The sequence below is a fragment of the Bufo gargarizans genome, chromosome 4 (genome assembly GCF_014858855.1).
Source record: "Bufo gargarizans isolate SCDJY-AF-19 chromosome 4, ASM1485885v1, whole genome shotgun sequence".
Lineage (NCBI taxonomy): Eukaryota > Metazoa > Chordata > Amphibia > Anura > Bufonidae > Bufo > Bufo gargarizans.
In genome coordinates this window covers 516312269-516332916 of record NC_058083.1, presented here as the reverse complement: position 1 = coordinate 516332916, position 20648 = coordinate 516312269, and the positions used below count along the sequence as shown (strand labels likewise).

At 43.8% G+C, this 20648-nt stretch overlaps 1 pseudogene; it reads left to right on the top strand.

Annotated features, from left to right (window-relative positions):
* The first annotated feature begins 3469 nt into the window (after positions 1 to 3469).
* On the top strand, positions 3470 to 19621 carry LOC122934021 (annotated as a pseudogene).
* Positions 19622 to 20648: the final 1027 nt, after the last annotated feature.

Genomic DNA, 20648 nt, shown 5'->3' with positions numbered 1-20648 from the left:
TACTTACACTTTGTCTGAACAGATCTATGCCTTTAGCACAGATCTGTTCAGCACCATGGACAGCAGGATGCCTGAGAAGGCGTCATGTTGCCATGGGAACCTTCCCCGTCTGCTCAGTTGTGGCCATAACTTCGCAGACGGGGAAGGGTAAGGAGGGGGGCTCCCTACCTCTGTCACCCCATCCTGTCTGGGGGCTGCAAAGGCACAGCAGCCCCCCCGATGGGAGAGGGAGGGAGCTCCCTGACCCTGACAGTTAACCTTTTCCATACTACGGACCGAGGTATGGAAAGGGTTAAACGGCTGACATCTGCACAGATGTCAGCCGTTTATACCAGATTGTCAGTAATGTGCTGACTCTCTGATATAACAACTGAACACCAATGAATTTTCAAGAGAAGGCGGGCGGAAGGGATTTAAAGGGATGCAATCAGTGCAACTACATGACAGCTGAGAGAGGCTAACGAGATGAGAAAACGAAAGCAAAACAAAAGGAACCTCAAGTTGGAGGTTCTGAAGAACGTCTGTCTGAGCTTCTCAGATGTCTGGTGGTGACACCCTGACCGCGCAGCAAAGCGCAGCAAACCGCAGGTCTGAATTGACCTGCGGTTTGCGGCGATCGCCGATACGGGGGGGGGTCACATGACCTCCCCCTGGCGTTGTGACAGGATGCCGGCTGAATGATTTCAGCCGACATCCTGTTCGGATTAACCCCCGGGGCGCCGCAATCGCGATTTAAACTTAGGACGTAGCAGTACGCCCTGAGTCCTTAAAGGGTTAAAATAGGGTTGCTAGGCATGTTCTATCATAGACGGAGCACGCAGCGTGCAGGGTCACATTGCTGACAGCCAGGGACTGTAAGTAAATGATTAAAGCCAGGTCCTCCCCAGCAGCTAATAGCAGTGCCTGGGCTGTGTGCACTTCTCCCTGTCCCTGCGCTTGGCAGACGCTCCCTCACTCAGCAGAGCTGGAGAAGGCACAGTTGAAGCAGCGCAGACCAGGGAAGGGAGATCTGCCATCTGCTCAGTGTATAAATGAAAGCAACGTAGTAAGAGGACCCCTTTGTGCTGCAGGAGATTAACCCTTTAGGGGGAGGGCTCTGGTTACTGACACTTTTGGGGGGGCTATTATTACTGGCTAGTGAGGGCAGGCAGGATTAGCCTCAGGGTGACGGCAGACTGGTTGCTAAGGGCTGAATCTTATTAAATATGGGGTAAGTCAGTCTAATAGTAACTGATTCTGGAATATCATGTTATTAGTAACTACATATATGAAAATTGAAATTAGGGTCTAAGTGTGACAGTTATCCTTTAAGGGTTAGCAAAGTTTGTAACATCAGTTTTGAATAATTTGAGGGGTTTAGTTTCTAAAATGGGGTCATTTATGGGTGGTTTCTACTATGTAAGCCCCTCAAAATCACTTTATAACTGAATTGGTGCTTAAAAAAGCTATTTTGGAAATTTTCTTGAAAATTTTAAAAATTACTTTGAAAATTTTAAACCTTCTAACATCCTAAAAAAATAAAATGACATTTACAAAATGATGCCAACATAAAGTAGACATATGGGGAATGTTGACTGATAACTATTTTACAAATTTTTGTGAATTGTGAATTTGTAAAATTTGGGGGAAAAAATATTGACTCAATTTTGCCGCAAACATGAAGTACAATGTGTCACCAGAAAACAGTCTCAGAATCAGTTAGATAAGTAAAACTATTCCAAAGTTATTACCACCACGTGATTAGCAAAAATGGGCCTGGTCAGGAAGGTGAAATCTGGCCTGGGGTAGAAAAGGTTAATATATGCAAATAAGCCTCTGGGAGCAACGGGGGTGTTGCCCTTACACCTAGAGGCTCCTCCTTTCTGCACCTGCCACGCCCATTTCACTGTCATTGACAGGGTCAGGTGTGATTACGTTTTCACTGCCTGGTCCTGTCAATCAAAGTGAAAAGGGGCGTGGCAGGTGCAGAAAGGAGGAGCCTCTAGGTAAAAAGGCAATGCCCCCGTTACTCCTGGAGGTTCATTTGCATATAATAAAACATAATTATCTCAGCAGTGCGGGCACATATCAACATGGGACTAACACAGATGCCTTCAGCTGCCAAGCGCACATGTACCAGGTCAGCCGGTGTCACAGGTACCAATCTGCTGACAGATGCCCTTTATTCTTGTGATTCCAACTGATAGGACGAGGGCAGTCTGAGCTCTAGATCTATGAAGTGATCTACTAGATTACAGCTTTAGGCTGCTTTCATACCAGCGTTTTCAGTTCCGCTATTGAGATCCGTCATAGGATGAAAACCCTTCAGTTTTGTCAACATTCATTGTCAATAGTGACAAAACTGAACGAAACGGAGTCACCAAAATGCATTCTGTTCCATTTGGTTGCTCTCCCATCGCGGACAGAATATCGCTGCAAGCAGCACTTTTCTGTCCGCGATGTGGTGCGGAGCAAGACGGATCCGTTCTGACACACAATGTAAGTCAATTGGCACGGATCCGTTTTCTCTGACACAATAGAATACGGATCCGTCCCCCATTGACTTTGAATAGTGTTCATGACGGATGCATGCAGTTGTATTATTGAATCGAAAGCGTTTTTGCAGATCCATGACGGATACGGATCCGCAAAAACCGCTGGTGTGAAAGTAGCCTTATACTGGTATTACCGCTGTGACCTGTAACTGACTATAGTGGTGATATGAAGGTGTGACAGGCTTTTGATCTGAAACATGGAGGATCTGCATTGATACACTTTATTATCTCCTCCAGTGTTTCCTCTTCTTATCTCCAGTATTTGTATTTCACATGGGATTTTCTATGATTTTACATCGGTTCATCTTCTTTCCATTCAGGTTCCTACAATATAGGATCCGCTCAGCGTATATCTCCTATATAAGATCATTCTCCTGATTGACCCATCAAGGATGGATATGGATGTGGACAAGATGGCAGAGAGTATAATAAATCTCACCCTAGAGATCCTCCTCCGGCTTACTGCAGAGGTGAGAGATTCTGATGATGTCACATTACATCATCTTCTCTATGTTACTAACAGATGGACATGACTGGAGAGGTGAGGGACTCTGGAGATGTATGGAGTGATATTTATTACTGCGTCTCTCCATAATTAGGAATACACAGTAGTGAAGAAGACCTCTAGTGAGCATTGTCAGGCCCCGGTATCTGAAGGACGGGGAGGAATCCTGAGCCCAAAATCCAGGCCGACACCTCACATCCCGATACATGAGAAAGTCAACAGAGAGAAGATCCTAGAGCTCACCAACAAGATCATTGAGCTGCTGACTGGAGAGGTGACATCACTGGGAATGCCGGGACATTATACAGTAATACTATGAAGGGATCTGGGTGATGACTGTATCATTGTGTTGTCAGGTTCCTATAAGGTGTCAGGATGTCGCCGTCTATTTCTCCATGGAGGAGTCTGAGTATTTAGAAGGACACAAATATCTGTACAAGAACATTATGATGGAGGATCACCAGCCACCAAGTAAAAGACATGGCTAAATACACACATCCTGTCACTAGTTATATGTAAGAAATTAATTGTCACTGTATGTTTTCCCTACAGTTAAAGAAGAGAGAACAACTCCCAGTCCTCTTCTTCTACAGGATGGTTCAGAAGAACATCAAAGCATTCCATATGATGATCAGATAGATGGAAATAAGGTCTCATGAAAGGTTCCCTATGATCTGTAGAAGTGCTGTGAAGATCTGATGTTCAGTCTTGTTTTGTAAACCAGTATTATATGTTTTATCCTTGTATAATGAGAAAGGTAGAGATGGCAGGATTACAGCAAACTATAGACCTTGCATGTTGTCTGGATCTTCTCACAGTTTTCTGGTCAGTAGAGACTGCTGGTTGGAATAAGGAACCAACTAGATGCATATATACAGGAGACCTGCAGATATTTTTGGGCCAGACAATGAAACATGGCACATGTAGATCACTGTGTCTCTTGAACAGATTTGACATGGTTCTGCTCCAAAGTGTGTTATATAAGTGACCCCCTTCCCTCCACTTTATCCCCTGTACAAGGATCTAGACTTTGTTGCAGGGGAACCACTAGGCTGCTGCACTTGAAGTAGTTTCTGTACAAGTTACTGGTGACCCACGGGGTCAGGAAAGGCAGAATACTTGCAGTCCAATAAATGGTCCGTTGTCAGGGCAAGCAGCTCAGGATCAGAACGGAGATCAGGCAAGGGTCAGGTCAGACAGCAAAGGGTCCAATCTAGAAGTCAGGCAGAAGTCTGTACACAGAACAGACAAGCTTTGCATGAAACTAGCATACTAAAACCTGTTGAACAGGCTCCTTTCCATGGCTTGTAGATATTAGAGTGCGTGCATGCTGGCCCTATAAGAGCCAGAGATAGTGTGTGCACACATGACCTATGGGCAGAGAAGGTCATTATCGGCAGGAAGCAGGCCTCAGCTTGTGTGGGAGGACAGCGTTATTCCAGAAGCTGGGACCACTGGGAAGGGAGAGAGGGATGTCTGTGGGACTGGACCACTGGAGCCCTAAAGCTATGGAGCAGGTAAACCAGGCAGCAGGCGTGCCCACCAGCAGGAAGGAGAGGAGCTATAGGCATGGACCGCTGCCATAGCAGATAACTCTGCTGTCATTTCATCACTTTTTGTCATTGTAATTAATGATCTTTTCTGGTCACATCAAACCTTCCACACGACTTCTCCATCAGTCTGCTGACTTTTACTATTTCTGTTTCACAGCTTTTAAATCTGGATAAAGATCTGAACAATATTAAGGCTGAAGATACATATGTGAGGGGTGATGAGCAGATCATAGAGGACATTCCCACCGATAACCACCCAGGTGAGTAGTAACCACTACATAAAGCAGAGAAGACTCACAGATTCTGCTCCTTCACTGGCTACTGATGACTCATTGTACAGGGTGGGCCATTTATATGGATACACCTTAATAAAATGGGAATGGTTGGTGATATTAACTTCCTGTTTGTGGCACATTTAGTATATGTGAGGGGGGAAACTTTTCAAAATGGGTGATGACCATGGCGGCCATTTTGAAGTCGGCCATTTTGAATCCAACTTTTGTTTTTTCAATAGGAAGAGGGTCATGTGACACATCAAACTTATTGGGAATTTCACAAGAAAAACAATGGTGCTTGGTTTTAACGTAACTTTATTCTTTCATGAGTTATTTACAAGTTTCTGACCACTTATAAAATGTGTTCAATGTGCTGCCCATTGTGTTGGATTGTCAATGCAACACTCTTCACACACTGATAGCAACACCGCAGGAGAAATGCTAGCACAGGCTTCCAGTATCCGTAGTTTCAGGTGCTGCACATCTGGTATCTTCACAGCATATGCGGTTTATTTTTCTTTGTTTAGTAGAGGACCTCATCAGAGGACTGCATCGGGTATACTAAGTTGATAATATGATGGTGATAGTGGAGGTGGACATCGTGCTTGCTCCTCCTTCTGCCCTCCCCTTTCATGGGCATGGTGGGGGGAGTGATCATCTGTCCTTTCTCTGCTGTCCCCTTTCCCCTATTGGGGTCTCCATTTTATGTTGATAACAGTGGACTGATGAATTCCTGAGGTTTGGGGTGAGGATCCATGACACACGATCTGTGCACTGGATTCCTCTTCCCCCCCCTAACTGGGAGTGAGGGTCCCTCTGACTCATCTGGGGGGGACCTCCTCTCCCAGGGGATATTCATCTGCCTTTATATCCCTTTAGATCATCATGATTAGCGGCTCTTGTACCTTTTGCTCTTTCTTTTGTGTGTGTGGGGGAAGAGGAATTGTGACACTTGATGGTACCTCAGTTCAGGTTTTCTGTCCTCCAGATAGGTTGTACCTAGGGAGCTCTTGCTTCTCCCTTCTCAAAGATATCGGCTGGCAGCCAATGCGCATTCTGAGCATGCGCTTGGGGACGGGCGGCGGTAAGCTTCCGGCGTCATGACGTCACTTCATGTGATGCGATGCTAGCGGTGGAGGCTCCTTTTGCCGGCTGGATTAGGCATTTGCACCTACTGTTAAAAGGAGGCCAAGGTACATTTTAATGGCAGCAGGAGAAGGCAGCCAGCTCTGTCTTTGCACACACAGTGCTGTGCTGGATTCGTTGTCTGGATACAATGTCGGAACCGGATGATTCATGACGCGCTGATCCCTTGGAACCCTCGAGGCCCACAAATCCGGTACTGGACCTGATACTGGAGTGGGGAGGTTAGCTCTACATATGGTGACAGATATCCTCTTTTAATATTTATGGATTGTTGTTTGCTTTTGCTTTTTTAGGTATCAAAAACACCTAAGAATTCATCTAAGCATAAAGAATGTAGTGGATGTAGAGTAGCTTTACCAGCATCCTATGTTAGACCACTATTTCAGTGATGTGTGGATAAACTGGTTCTGGAAGAGTCACAATCTTTATCTAAAAGTATTAAGGCTTTGGTGAGATCACAAGTTAAATCATCTGTTGTCCCTGAAACTAAATCGGCCACGGTCACCAGGAAGGGCCGGTTACAGTAGAAAGACTGATTCTGAAAACTCTGGAGAGGATGATTTAAATTCTGAACTTTTATTAAAGCCTGTTTATAGCTACCATGCAGTTAAAGGATGTAAAACGGCCTAAAACAATAACTGACTAAGTTTTTGAGGGACTGGGTCCTAAACATCATAGAGTATTTTCAGTGCATGAAAATAAAGAAGCTCTTATTATAACAGTGGAAAAATCCTGATAGGAAATTTTTTATACCAACTACAGTCAAGAGAAAGTATCCCTTTTAAGAATTTGTATCTGAGGTATGGGATAGGGCCCCCACAGTGGATGCACCAGTTGCAAAAAATCTGCACTTCCATTCGAAGACCTGGGATGCCTGGGAGATCCGCTGGATAAAAAAAGCTGACATTTATCTTAAAGGAACATGGGAATCAGCATCCACTAGTCTTAGGCCTGCTATTGCCGCCTCCTGGGGCTCTAGGTCTTTAAGGTTATGGTTAGATCAGCTTGAGTCTCATATTAAGGACAAGAATCCTAGAGAAGAATTACTTTCTTTTCCTACCTTCCTTAAAGCGGTTGTCCTAGAAGATGCATCCACTGATGCAGTGCATTTTTCGGCCATGTCGAATGCTGCCAGACGCGCTATCTGATTAAAGTCGTGGAAAGGAGACCAGGGCTTTAAGGCTAGACTTTGTGTAGTCCCCTGTGTCGGTTCTCTGCTTTTTGGCCCTTGGTTAGATGATATTCTGGAAAGAGCTTCGGATAAAAAGGGGTTCCCAGTTCCCCAGAAGCCTACCTTTTTTGTAAACCCCAGTCCAATTTCAGAAAATAAAGGGAAATGCAGGGTGATACAAGAGAGATTTCCTAAAAGATCTAGCTTTTTTTGTTAAAGCCCCAAGAAAGTAGACCTAAGGACAAACAGCAATGACGCCTGGAGTCAGGTGGGAGGAAGGTTGTCACAGTTGTCGCTGGGGGTCCATTTCCCAGAACAGATGGATTCTAGAGGTTATAAAACATGAGTATCGGATAGAATTCCTTTCTCGACTTTTTTGTTCAAACAATATGCTTCACGGATCTTCAAAAAAGAGATACTTTAGAATTGGAAGTTATGGCTCCATTAAGAAAAGGGGTGGTTTGCCCGATTCCCAAAAGAAGAGAAGTAGGGAGGGTTTCTATTCCACTCTTTTCTTAGTAAGAAAGCCAAATGGATCGTTCAGAGTAATACTAAATCTGAAGAGACTAAACAGATCCCTAACTTACAAGAAATTCCGTATGGAAACAATAAAGTCAACGACAAATTTAATCTTCCAGAATTGTTGGTTGGCGAGCTTGGATCTGGAAGACTCTTATTACCACATTCCGATTCATGCCTCGTACCAGAAATTCTTGAGAACAGCAGTTTGGATAAGAGGAAAGTTGTTACATCTTCAGTACAGGACGCTCCCCTTTGGCATATCTCAGGCTCCAAGACTTTTTACAAAGGTGGTAGCAGAGGTAGCGGCCTTTGTAAGAGTAAGAGGTGTACCTTTAGTACCTTATCTAGACGATTTTGTTGATTTCCCATTCAAAGGAAAGAGTTGGAGAGAGATATAGATCTTCTATGTTCCACCTTAGGAGATTTGGGTTGGAAAATAAATTGGGAAAAATTAAACCTTGTTCCCTCTCATATTTGTGTGTTTTTAGGAATCCAGTTGGACTCCTGCCAACAAAAGAATTTCCTTCCCCTCATAAAGAGGGAATCAATCAGGGACCAGATTTTGTAAATTTTTCACTCCTACCTGTGTACTTTTAGAGAAGCATTGGCTGTGTTGGGTCATATGACGTCCACTATTCCAGCAGTAACATATGCACAGATTCACTCCAGAGAGCTGCAGACGGATATTCTGTAATCTGTAAATTACCACGGACCCCAGTCCTTGGGGTTGGGGAGCTCATTCCACAGCATCCTGGAGAATAGATGAAAAGCTAATAATACAATTCCTTGGTAGTTTCAAGGGTCACAAGGCTTCTACTAGTGCCATTGGTAGATGGGTCAAAAATGCCATTTCTCTTCCCTATTCTTTTTTGAACTTGTCTCCCCCAACTGGGGTTGGAGCATATTCAATAAGAGCAGCCACTTGGAGTTCTCCTCATACCTTTTTTAGACACTATATGATGCATCTAAATTCAGATTCAGCCTTCGGGAGGAAAGTACTACAGACTGTATTCTCCCTTCCCTAAAAGATTAACTTATAGTTTATCATGGGCGCTGTCATGGGTGAGGGGAAAACAAAAATTACTCTTACCAGTAATAGTTTTTCTTGAAACCCATGACAGTGCCAGCTCCCTGAAAGTTTCCGACCTTTAACTTAACTTAATTTAATCTTTTTTTTTTTTTTTAAAAGGAGGAAATTTGCCAATTGGGCAGATAGATACATGATATTGAATAGGGATATAATGTACCGAACTGGTTTTCTTTTTTTTGTATTGTCTTTTCTTATTTCAAGCCTATTCTTTGGTGGTTGGCACGCCTCCGGAGGTTTGGTTATTATAATCACTGAGGTGTGGTGGAGGGTGTGAACCATTTTATCTCTTCAGGTTTGCTGTCCTGGATGGGAGGACATAGTCGCATGGGTGCTGTCATGGTTTTGAAGAAAAACAATTACCGGTAAGAGTAATTTTTGTTTTCTACCTACACAAGGCGGAAATGGCTGGGAACCCTGGGTTTCTTCCCCTTGGTGGAGTATTCAATAATTTGGCAATTATCATGGCCACCATTAGGTAACATTATGTCCCTTGTTTATATGTTTCAGCGCTTACTGAAGCTATGCGCAGGCGCTCTGATGAAGTTTACTTGGTTGAAACCATGTGTAGGGTAGTGGATGTTTAAATAGGGGAGCTCCCACTAACAATTTAGTGAACAATACAGGATATGAGGGAGCTTAAAATATAACTTTTACTATTAGACCTTTTAAGAAAATAAGCGCCACAAATAGATGATTGAGGTGTGGCTTAAAAAGTATGGAACAGTCTTACCATTCCGACGCACCCTGATAGGGATCAGCCTAGCGTGGTGGAAAAAATACAGCGTCTGGGCCGGTGATTAGATGTGCTCGTAGGTTGTTTGAAGATGTAGACTGGTGCAGGGAACCAATATCCCTAGTAAGCCCTGGATGGGGAGTGGGGCATTGCTGATGTTCACCTGCCTGTCTATACAGAGTTCCTACGCCGCAAGGGGCGGCCCTGTCCGGATATCTTACCCTAACACTGGGTTCACACATGAGCGTACTGGATGGAGCGCTCTGCGTGATTCTACGGGCGTCTCACATACGCGGCTCCTGTGCAAGCGAACGCCCATTGTCGCGCGTTCCCGGAAGTCTATGTACGGGAACGCGCGACACTACGCCCCAAAGAAGCTCCTGTACTTCTTGGGGCGTAGGGCGTTTTACAGCGCGTTCGTAAGCGCTGTAAAACTCTCCGGTGAGAACCATTCCCATAGGGAATCATTGGTTCTTGCCTGTTGAGCGTTTTACAGCGTGTAGGAACGCGATGTAAAACGCTCAGGTGTGAACCCTGCGTAAGATAGGGAGGTATCGCTATGTATGCCCTATAGGATAGTTCCCAGAAGTGAGAGCGCTGTACAGCCGAGTCCCGCCCGAGATCCAATGGTATATTCTTACCCCCAGGCGTTCCCATGGTGACTGGGACGCTTGCCTGGGGGTTAGAATATACCATCGGATCTGGGTTTCCACTATCTCAGTGAGATCGTGAAAACTCAAATCCGATGGTATATTCTAAACCCTAGGCGTTCCCATGGTGACGGGGACGCACCTCTGACAGGGCGCTTCCATTTGCGGCACCCGAGGGGTTAATTGCGCGGACGGCAGCTACCTGTCAGAGGTCGGGTGCCTTCTACAATGTTTACATTGGTGGGCAGTGCTACTCCCCAGTATTAAAGTGACAGTATTAAAGTGACATAAATTTTTCTATTGGTCTTAATATGCTTAAATAAACTATACTATTATCACCCAAGACGCCGTCTCCTAGTGCCGCCCACCTCATTAGTATTCACTGCACTGGGCGGCTTTTTTTCTCCCGACGCAGTGAAATCCCGTGCATGCCCAGTACTATCTTCTACTGGAGCTGGAGAGTGCCGGGGTTCTTATCCGGCGCAGGCACGGAGCGACAAGATGAGGCTGATGCCAGGAAGATAGTACTGGGCATGCGCGGGATGTCACCGCGTCGGGAGCAAAAAAAGCCGCCCAGTGCAGTGAATACTAATGGGTGGGCGGCACTAGGAGACGGCAGTTGGGGCGCGGCTGGGCACACAACTGAATGAGGGACAGCCCCTTGGGCACAAAGTAAGGTAATTTGCATATTGATAAAAACACTTTTTATAAGTAAAGGAAAGGCAGCGAGGGGTGATAATGGTATAGTTTAGTTAAGCATATTAAGACCAATAGAAGAATATATGTCCCTTTATATGCTCCAACGGCCTGTCAGTGTCCCTTTTAATACTGAGAGGAGGGGGGCGCTCTGCCCACCAATGATTTTAATACGGGGGTGGCGAACTGCCCACCAATGTAAACATTGTAGAAGGCACCCGACCTCTGACAGGGAGCTGCACTTGCGCAATTAACTCCTCGGGTGCCGCGGATGGCAGCGCCCTGTCAGAGGTGCGTCCCCATCACCATGGGAACACCTCCGGGTTAGAATATAACATCAGATCGGAGTGTATGTGATGGAAGGAGGAGGGGGGCGTGTTTAAGTGGGGAGGGCTCTGATTGGTTGAGGTGCAAAAGCTCGTTCATGAGAGGAGCTGAATGCATTGTGGGTAGTGAGGGCAGGCTGGCTTAGTCTCAGGGTGAGGGCATCGGCGGCCATCTTAACAAGAGAGTGAGATTGTATTTTTGTGCAGACTGGTTGCTAAGGGCTGAATCTTATTAAATATGGGGTAAGTAAATCTAATGGTTATTGATTCGGGAATATCCTGTTATTTAATAAGATTGGTCTAAATGTGACAGTTATCCTTTAAGCTCCATGTTTCTTATGAAAGAAGCGCAGGCGCAAACTGTAATGGCAATTCACATGCGCAGTAACTATTAGAATGCATGCGGCCATCTTTCATGTTATTCTCTATCTGTATATGCAGCTCACGCTGTGATTTGTATACATGGTGGTGGGGCATGCGCAGTGAAAATACAGGGACGGCAGCAGCGTGATAGATCCACATGGAGTCCGGGACAGGGGGAGCCATGTACATGATTGTGTTTATTAATCAGCACAGATGCACTTTATGTATTACCACTAATCATGCAATGTACCCATATACTGAGATGACAAGATCAAGATATGAATTTCACGGAATTATGGACAATGATATATGTCTGTATAGTTTGTACACTGATTGAATCATGATGACTTTTGTTACTGTACTATTCTTACAACACTTTATTAACCCTTTAAAGACCGGCCCTATTTTTATTTTTGCATTTTGAATTTTTTTCTCCCTATGTTCCAATAGCCATAACTTTTTTATTTTTCCGTTCACATGGACTACTTTTTTAATGCCACCTATGTGTTGTATTGGCAGACGGGAAAAAAATTCTTTGTGGGGGGAAATTGAAAAGAAAAACAACAGAATTCCTCAGAACAACAGAATTTTGGGGGTATTGACATCACGGTGTTCCATGTGCACTAAAATAGACCTGACGTCCTTATTCTGCAGCTCAATATGATTGTGGCAATACCAAACTTGCATAGTTTTTATTTTAATTTCTTTTTTTAAAAAAACAAAAAACTTTTTTTTTTTTTTTATTAAATTTTCTATGCTTTGCCATATTCTGACAGCTTTAACTTTTTGTTATATTTTGGTCTACAGAGCTGTATGAGGGCTTGTAGTTTTTATTGGTACCATTTTTGTGGTATGTACGACTTTTTGATCACTGTTATTCAAGCAATTTTTTTTATATTTTAATAGTTCAGACATGCGGCGATACCTAATGTTTATATTTTTTTTCTTGGTATATTTTTATATGTAAAATTGGGAAAGGGGAGTGATTAAAACTTTTAACATTTTGGTGTATTTATTTTTTTTTCACATTTTTTCTTTTTCTTCATTTTTTTTATAAAATAAAAAACAACTATTTATTTCCCCCCTTCCCCTTAGGGGACTAGAACATGGTATCTTGTGATCCCTTCTCCTATTCACCCTAGTAGAGCTCTATTAGGGTGAATAGGATTTTTACACTGTCCATTCTGAGCTGTGCCTCGTGCATAGCTCAGCACGGAGATTACCATGGCAGGCCGGGAACACTTCCAGGCTGCGATGGCAACCGATCGGAGCCCCATGATTTCACTGCGGGGGCTCCGATCCGAAGGCAGAGGGAACCGCATTTGTCTGCCTTAACTCGCAGGTGCCACAATCAGCGTTGATAGCGGCACCTAAAGGGTTTAGTGACTGATGCGACCACTGCTCTGTCATTGCAGCCAGGTGCCGTCTGCGTATGGAGCAGGGTCACTGCAGAGCGTGAAGGGGTTAATTTAGAGGATAATTACCACGTGTGTGTGTTTATATATAATATATATATATACTGTTTGGCACATGACACTTTGCTTGACAAAGGCTCCATTGAGTTGAGCTGAAATATTGCAATAGTATAGGCGAATACAAACTCCACATTTTTTACTATTTTGGAGTGCTGCCTCTTTTTTTCAATTTTTTTCAAACTTTGGATTCTGGCCAATGATCCTGAGAGGGATTGTGCCGTCCACTTTTGATTGTGCGGCTTTCCGTCTTTTCTTTATACTATATGTGTGTGTGTATACCGTATTTTTCGCCCCAAAAGTGGGGGGGGGGGAATGGCAGTGCATCTTATGGGGCGAATAATGCCATTTTTACTCTGCTAACACTGAAACATCGCCGTCCACGATGCTTCACAGCGCGGCCTGTGATGTATCAGCAGAGAGGGAGGAGGGGCTGGAGGCAACTTGCGGCGGGGCCCGGTGCAGTCACTGTACTCTATTACACCAGGCCCCGCTCACACCAGTATTCATGTGTAATGTGTGGCCAATCCATATGTAAAGTGTAGGCATGGTAGCACAATCCACTACTCACTATGAAACTCCCGTACTAGCAGGCACTGCAGGCTAGCCGGTCACTCACTTCGTTGCGGCGCATGCTCCACCTGCTTCATTAATACAGTGGGAGGAGCATGCGCGTGAGGAAGTGAGTGACCGGCCAGCCTGCAGTGCCTGCCAGTACGGGAGTTTCATAGTGAGTAGTGGATTGTGCTACCTTGCCTACACTTTACACATGAATACTGGTGTGAGCGGATCCTGGTGTAATAGAGTACAGTGACTGCACCGGGCCCCGCCACGATTTCAACACCAGTTGCCGGCCTCTACCCCCTGTATTGGGGTCACTATACACAGGGACACTGTTATGGGGGGAACTGTGGATGACACTATAGCATAAGATGCTATATCTGTCATCCACAGATCCCCCCCCCCCCCTTAACAGTGCGTCATTCACAGATCCATAACAGTGTCATCCACAGATTCCCCTATAATAGTGTCACCCACAAACCACCATCGGTTCAAAACTCACCAAAAGCACACCTTTTGGTCCATAATATTTTTTTTCTTATTTTCCTCCTCAAAAACCTAGGTGCGTCTTATGGGCAGGTGCACAATGTGGTGTGTGTTTGTATATGTGTATATATAATATACACACACAAACACAGTGGAAGCATGTAATGTGTATGAGTAGTGCTCATGTGTACAGTATATTCATGTAATTTGTGTATGTGTCTATGTAGTATGTACTTACAGGTGTGTAATTTAAAGGATAACTGTCACATTTAGACCCTAATTTCAATTTTCATATATGTAGTTACTAATAACATGATATTCCAGAATCAGTTACTATTAGACTGACTTACCCCATATTTAATAAGATTCAGCCCTTAGCAACCAGTCTGCATAAAACTGCAATTTCACTATTCAGTTAAGATGGCCGCCACTGCCCTCACCCTGAGGCTAATCCTGCCTGTCCTCACTAGCCAGTAACAATAGCCCCCCAAAAGTGTCAGTAACCAGAGGCCCCCACCCCCCCTAAATGGTTAATCTCCTGCAGCACAAAGGGGTCCTCTTACCACATGTTGCTTTCATTCATACACTGAGCAGACGGCAGATCTCCCTTCCCTGGTCTGCGCTGCTTTGGCTCTGCATTGCCCCAGTCTGCTGAGTGAGGGAGCGTCTGCCAAGCGCAGGGACAGGGAGAAGTGCACACAGCCCAGGCACTGTTATCAGCTGCTGGGGAGGACCTGGCTTTAATAATCATTTACACACAGTCCCTGTCTGTCAGTAATCTGACCTTGCAGGCTGCGTGCTCCGTCTATGATAGATGGACCTGCATACCAACCTGATTTTAAGCACAGGTAAAAGTAGGCAGTACAGGGAACAAAACTGTGGAATTAAGGGGTAATTGAATACACAGTGGAAAGTTGAAATAGGGCCACCAAGGAGATATTAATCACCACAATCCAATACTCCAAAAAGAAAATATATGACCGTTATACTTTAATGATGGACCTTTATGTGTGTGAGTGAATCTATCTTATTATATAGGCTGGGATCACATCATGGTTGTGATATATGTTTAGTTTGTACATTGGGAAAACTGCCAACATAAAAGGTAAATGTGTCCAGAGGCTTTTGGTCTTCATCAGAGCCCATAAATGTGATATGAACAGACCATTATATGTACAGTACATGCCGGTATTATTTATATGTATGTGGTATATGAGCAATAATATATTTACTACGTCTGTGAGATAGATAGAAGATGGGCTTTCAGCTTCAATTTCCTGGTGTGTTTTGTGCTTGAGTGCAGTTAGCGGTCAGTGTGTGAGATGGACACCAGCTTATAGCACTGACTGACAGATCCCTTGTGAACCTATGAAGATGCTGGCTTCAGCACAAGGAAATACAAGTGACCAGTCTGGTGACCTAACATCATCATCTTTTGGTCCAGGCTACTTATCTACTGTCAGATTAGTATCAGTTTTTTCATATGTGAGGAATATGGATTAATATTTATTGTGAGCCATGTCCTCACACCCCCATTTGCTGACAGATAGCAGAGGTAGTGAACTCCACAGGAGGGCCCTGCTTCAAAGCCCCAGCCCTGATTGTTATTTGATTCACCCTTTGGCATGTTCATCAGTGTACATTCAAAATAAGTTCCCACCCCCCAGCCATCTGATTGTCAGCTGGCAAGGAAGAAAGCCCCAGGGGTCCAGGCTTCAAGGAGGCCCCAGGTGGAGAAAGTCACACCTCAATCAACCAGTTTGGAGGCAAGCTAAATCCTGCAGGAAACCCCCACCCCAGCAGGAGGTATCATCCCTTGTCAGGATCAAGGATACCTTCCAGACATGTTGGCACCTACATTTCATAAGGAATTATGAATCGCCCGGCCATTGCAGGCGCAAACCGGATACATATTTGTGTCCCGGTGGCCACGATGTACGTGCCCATGGGCTTTGTTTGATGGGGGCATGCCAGGGAAAGGAGATATCCATATCTCCCCACAGAAACCAAATACCGGTACCATGTTTGGACTCCCGTCTGGGCTCCGGCTACAACTAATCAATTGGGCCCGGAACCATCTTCCTGCGACATTCTGGTCTGGGGCTATGAGCCCTATGGGTCATTTGCTCCTAGCACCAGAGAAGGAGGGGTGGACCCTACCCATAGGCGGGGAGGGAAGCGGCTGGCTACAGGTCATAAGCCCATGCAAGCCAGAGGGCGGTCTCTTTTCTGAAGGGGGTCACATTGTGCCAATGTGTTTGGAGAGACCAGGAACCAGCTGACCTCACTGCCCCCACGTGACTGCAGCCAAGGCCTATTCCACCCTTATGACCCAAAGGAACTTTCATCTACCCGGTAACTGACTTTTACTTTGCTTAACCCTGTTGTACCCATATAACCTGTATCTGTAACCTCAGACACCTGTATATATTACCTGTGTATATTGTGTTATTTCTAGTGTGCCCTTACGGCGATTAAATATATAATTTAATCTTGTGCTGTCTTGTATCTCGATCACGAATCCCCACGTCCGTGTTTTGGCCTAGATATAAGCTACCGCTGGTTGGTTTCTCATCCTGTATAATTCCGTTAGCGGACCGGGCTTATATCAAACGAGATCTGGTGGCAGATACCTGGGCGGAGACAGCGCTGTTTTCATTGCAGCAGTGAAAAGGCTCTCTCAGCTTGTTGCCTCTCTATGCCCGCATGGACAGGAGGTGTATGTGTAAACTGTCCCACGCTGACCTTACCTGCTCCTCTGGAGGGCGTAACATCACGTTTTTGGTAACTCGTGACCATACCGCTTCTTGTGAGCTCGACGTAGGCGATGTTAGGCGGGCACGAGGTGTGGTATTCGTCACACCATAGTTGATATTTGAATTTTTCTCCATGACTTGTTATTTGTATGGATTTTCTTTATATAGAACTGTTGTAAATATATATAATTTTAAGGTTCTATTATTTAAAAATTTTAAATGTCAGATTTATTGGCAGATAACTGTACCAGGAGCTCAGAAAAACACGTGATGGCAGATTTTAGAACAGATGATTGTGGTGTCACAGAAGATACACATGAAGAGCATGCCATTATCTCAGATGTACCCTCAGCAGTTCACAGCAAAGCTCTATTATCTGATCCTTTGGATGGATTTCAATCTTCTGATTCATCACAGACTGTTAAGCAAAATAAAAACCACAGAAGAAGTGTTCACCATCAGAGAATTCACACAGGGGAGAAGCCAATTTCTTGTTTAGAATGTGGGAAATGTTTTACTGATAAATCAACTCTTGTTAGACATCAAAGAATTCACACAGGGGAGAAGCCATTTTCTTGTCTAGAATGTGGGAAATCTTTCTCACAGAAATCATATCTTACTATACATCAGAGATATCACACAGGGGATAAACCATTTTCTTGTTTAGAATGTGGGAAATCTTTCCCATGCAAATCATATCTTGCTGTACATCAGAGAATTCACACAGGGGAGAAGCTATTTTCTTGTTTAGAATGTGGGAAATGTTTTACTGATAAATCAATTCTTGTTAGACATCAGAGAATTCACAAAGGGGAGAAGCTATTTTCTTGTTCAGAATGTGGGAAATGTTTTACTGATAAATCAACTCTTGTTAGACATCAGAGAATACACACAGGGGAGAAGCCATTTTCGTGTTTAGAATGTGGGAGATCTTTCATAAACAAATCAAAGCTAGTTGCACATCAGAGAATTCACACAGGGGAGAAGACATTTTCTTGTTTAGAATGTGGGAAATCTTTCATAAATAAATCAAGTCTAGTTGCACATCAGAGAATTCACACAGGGGAGAAGCTATTTTCTTGTTTAGAATGTGGGAAATCTTTCATAAATAAATCAAATCTAGTTGCACATGAGAGAATTCACACAGGGGAGAAGCTATTTCCTTGTTTAGAATGTGGGAAATGTTTTACTGTTAAAACAACTCTTGTTAGACATCAGAGAATTCACACAGGGGAGAAGCCATTTTCTTGTTTAGAATGTGGGAAATCTTTCATAAATAAATCAAATCTAGTTGCACATCAGAGAATTCACACAGGGGAGAAGCCATTTTCTTGTTTAGAATGTGGGAAATCTTTCATAAATAAATCAAATTAGTTGTACATGAGAGAATTCACACAGGGGAGAAGCTATTTTCTTGTTTAGAATGTGGGAAATGTTTAACTGATAAATCAACTCTTGTTAGACATCAGAGAATTCACACAGAGGACAGGCCATTTTCATGTTCAGAATGTGATAAACATTTTAACACTAAATCACATCTTGTTAGACATCAGAGAATTCATACAGGGGAGAAGCCATTTTCTTGTTTGCAATGTGGGAAATCTTTCCCACGGAAATCATATCTTACTGTACATCAGAGATGTCACACAGGGGAGAAGCCATTTTCTTGTTTAGAATGTGGGAAATCTTATGCACATAAATCCTGTCTTGTTATACATGAGAGAAGTCACACAGGGGAGAAGCCATAATTTCCTTGTTTACAATGTGGGAAATCTTTCATACATAAAGCAAATCTTGATAAACATCAGAGAATTCACACTGGGAAGAAGTAATTTTAATGTTCAGAGTGTGATAACTAGAGATGAGCAAACTTTTGAAAAATTCAATTCTGCAGCTTGGTCAAAGTTCAACAAGAAATTTGATTTGTTCCGAATTAATTTGTCACGGATCAATAGGGTAAAACCCCATTTAGCCTATTATACAATGAGACCATTTTTAACTGCCTTTGACTAAAGTGCACCCGTCTAACAGCCATTAAACATGGTAATACACTCATATGGCCTTTTGGATAAAAATAAATATCTCACCTAATCTGTAATGACCCGGAGTGCCATTACCACTCATTGGCACCTCACTACCATTTCCTATAGGCTAACATAAATGTAATCTAATGCAGTAGTGTACTTATCTTCACCATGTGCATATGTATTTCCTGTAGCTGTTAAATGTTCATGTAATTACCTGGTCTGCCAGCAGGTGGAAGCAAACACTTGGCAGTGCTAGTTGCAGGGAATGGACTGGATTGTCCATTCTCTCCCTCCCTCTAGAGGGAGAAGGAGAGGAGGAGTTTAGCTAGTTAGCAGGCAGTCTAGCTTTCCCCCTCCTGGGGAGAGGTTGTGTGAGGAGCCTGAGAAACCCCCTCCTAGGGGAAGGCAGCAGGCATAGTCCTGTCTGGACAGTTCTGTTTGTCCTAGCCAACCTTATCACTGGAGGTTGTGCATATTGGTTGCATGTCCCCTCCTGGGCTTGTATTGCCGAAAACCAAGCTAGAGCTTGAGGTATTGACAGCCAGGACAGAGTTTCCTAGGATAATCTATAGTAAGAAACTCACATGGCTGAGCTAAGAGAGCTACAAAGAGGATACAGCAGAGAGGAGTTTGTTGCAGAGAAAGTATTTGCCTGCCATTCGCCTGATTAAACCTATTGGAAACCAAGATAAGTCTGGAAACTGTTTGGATTACAGTTTATTAGAAGTAAAGCAACTGTTTAACGTTTGACCAAGTCTGGACTCAATGACTCCATTTATTCTACTTATTTATCATCCACGTTACCAACCCCTTTAGCACTTGCTTCGTAGCACCACCACCTGTGAGATTCCAACCATAGCCAAAGGTAGCACCGTGACAAATGTTACACAACATCTTTAGGGATATAGTGGCCTATTTAACACCACTCTGGCCTTCCTACATGTGGGTACATTCCATCATCTAAATGGAGCCCTGTGCTACCGCAGCTGGCGTCACGATTCTTTGCTCTATAAGAGGGACATATTTCGTAGAAACTTCCTAAGGGGCAAGGGATACCGCCCGACGTTGCCAGTGGGCCACTGCACATCCATTTGCTCGCACAAAGGCAGTCTGCTCCTCTCTTGATTGAAAAAGACCTGCTTAAGTACCTGCGCTTAGAGTGATGACTTTACCATGTGATCATGCTGAGAGAGCACGATGACATCATCACACTTAGCGAAGGGCCTTCTAGCGAAGGGTCTTTTTTAGTCAAGAGCGGACTGCCTCTGTGCGAACAAGTGGATAAGGTGAGTAAAAAAAAAAAGACAACTCCAGCCGCCATTTTAGCAAAAATGATTCGTTATCATGAAGCCCAAGGAGATTTAGCTTCATTTAAAATCGATTATTTTTATGCTTTTTCCTAAAATTCAGACTGAATTCCACTTCAGATGGTTTACTTCGCTGAACACTAGTGCTACCCATATTGTTAGACATCAGAGAATCCACACAGGTAAAAACTATTTTCATGTTCTGAATGTGGAAAATGAAATAGAATGCAGTCAAGTCTTATCACACATCAGTGAATTCACACACGGCCGAAGCCAATGTCATGTTCAGGATGTCATCTGTAATTGCACAGCAGAGAGCCTACAGAGGAAAATTGTTTTTCTACCATGGAATTTTTAAAAATTTTCAATTGTCAACTTCCAAGAGCTAGAACTTTGATTAATTTTATGTAGCCGTATGAGGACTTGTTTTTTTGCGTTCCAAGTTATAGTTTTTATGGTGCCATTTTGGGGTACA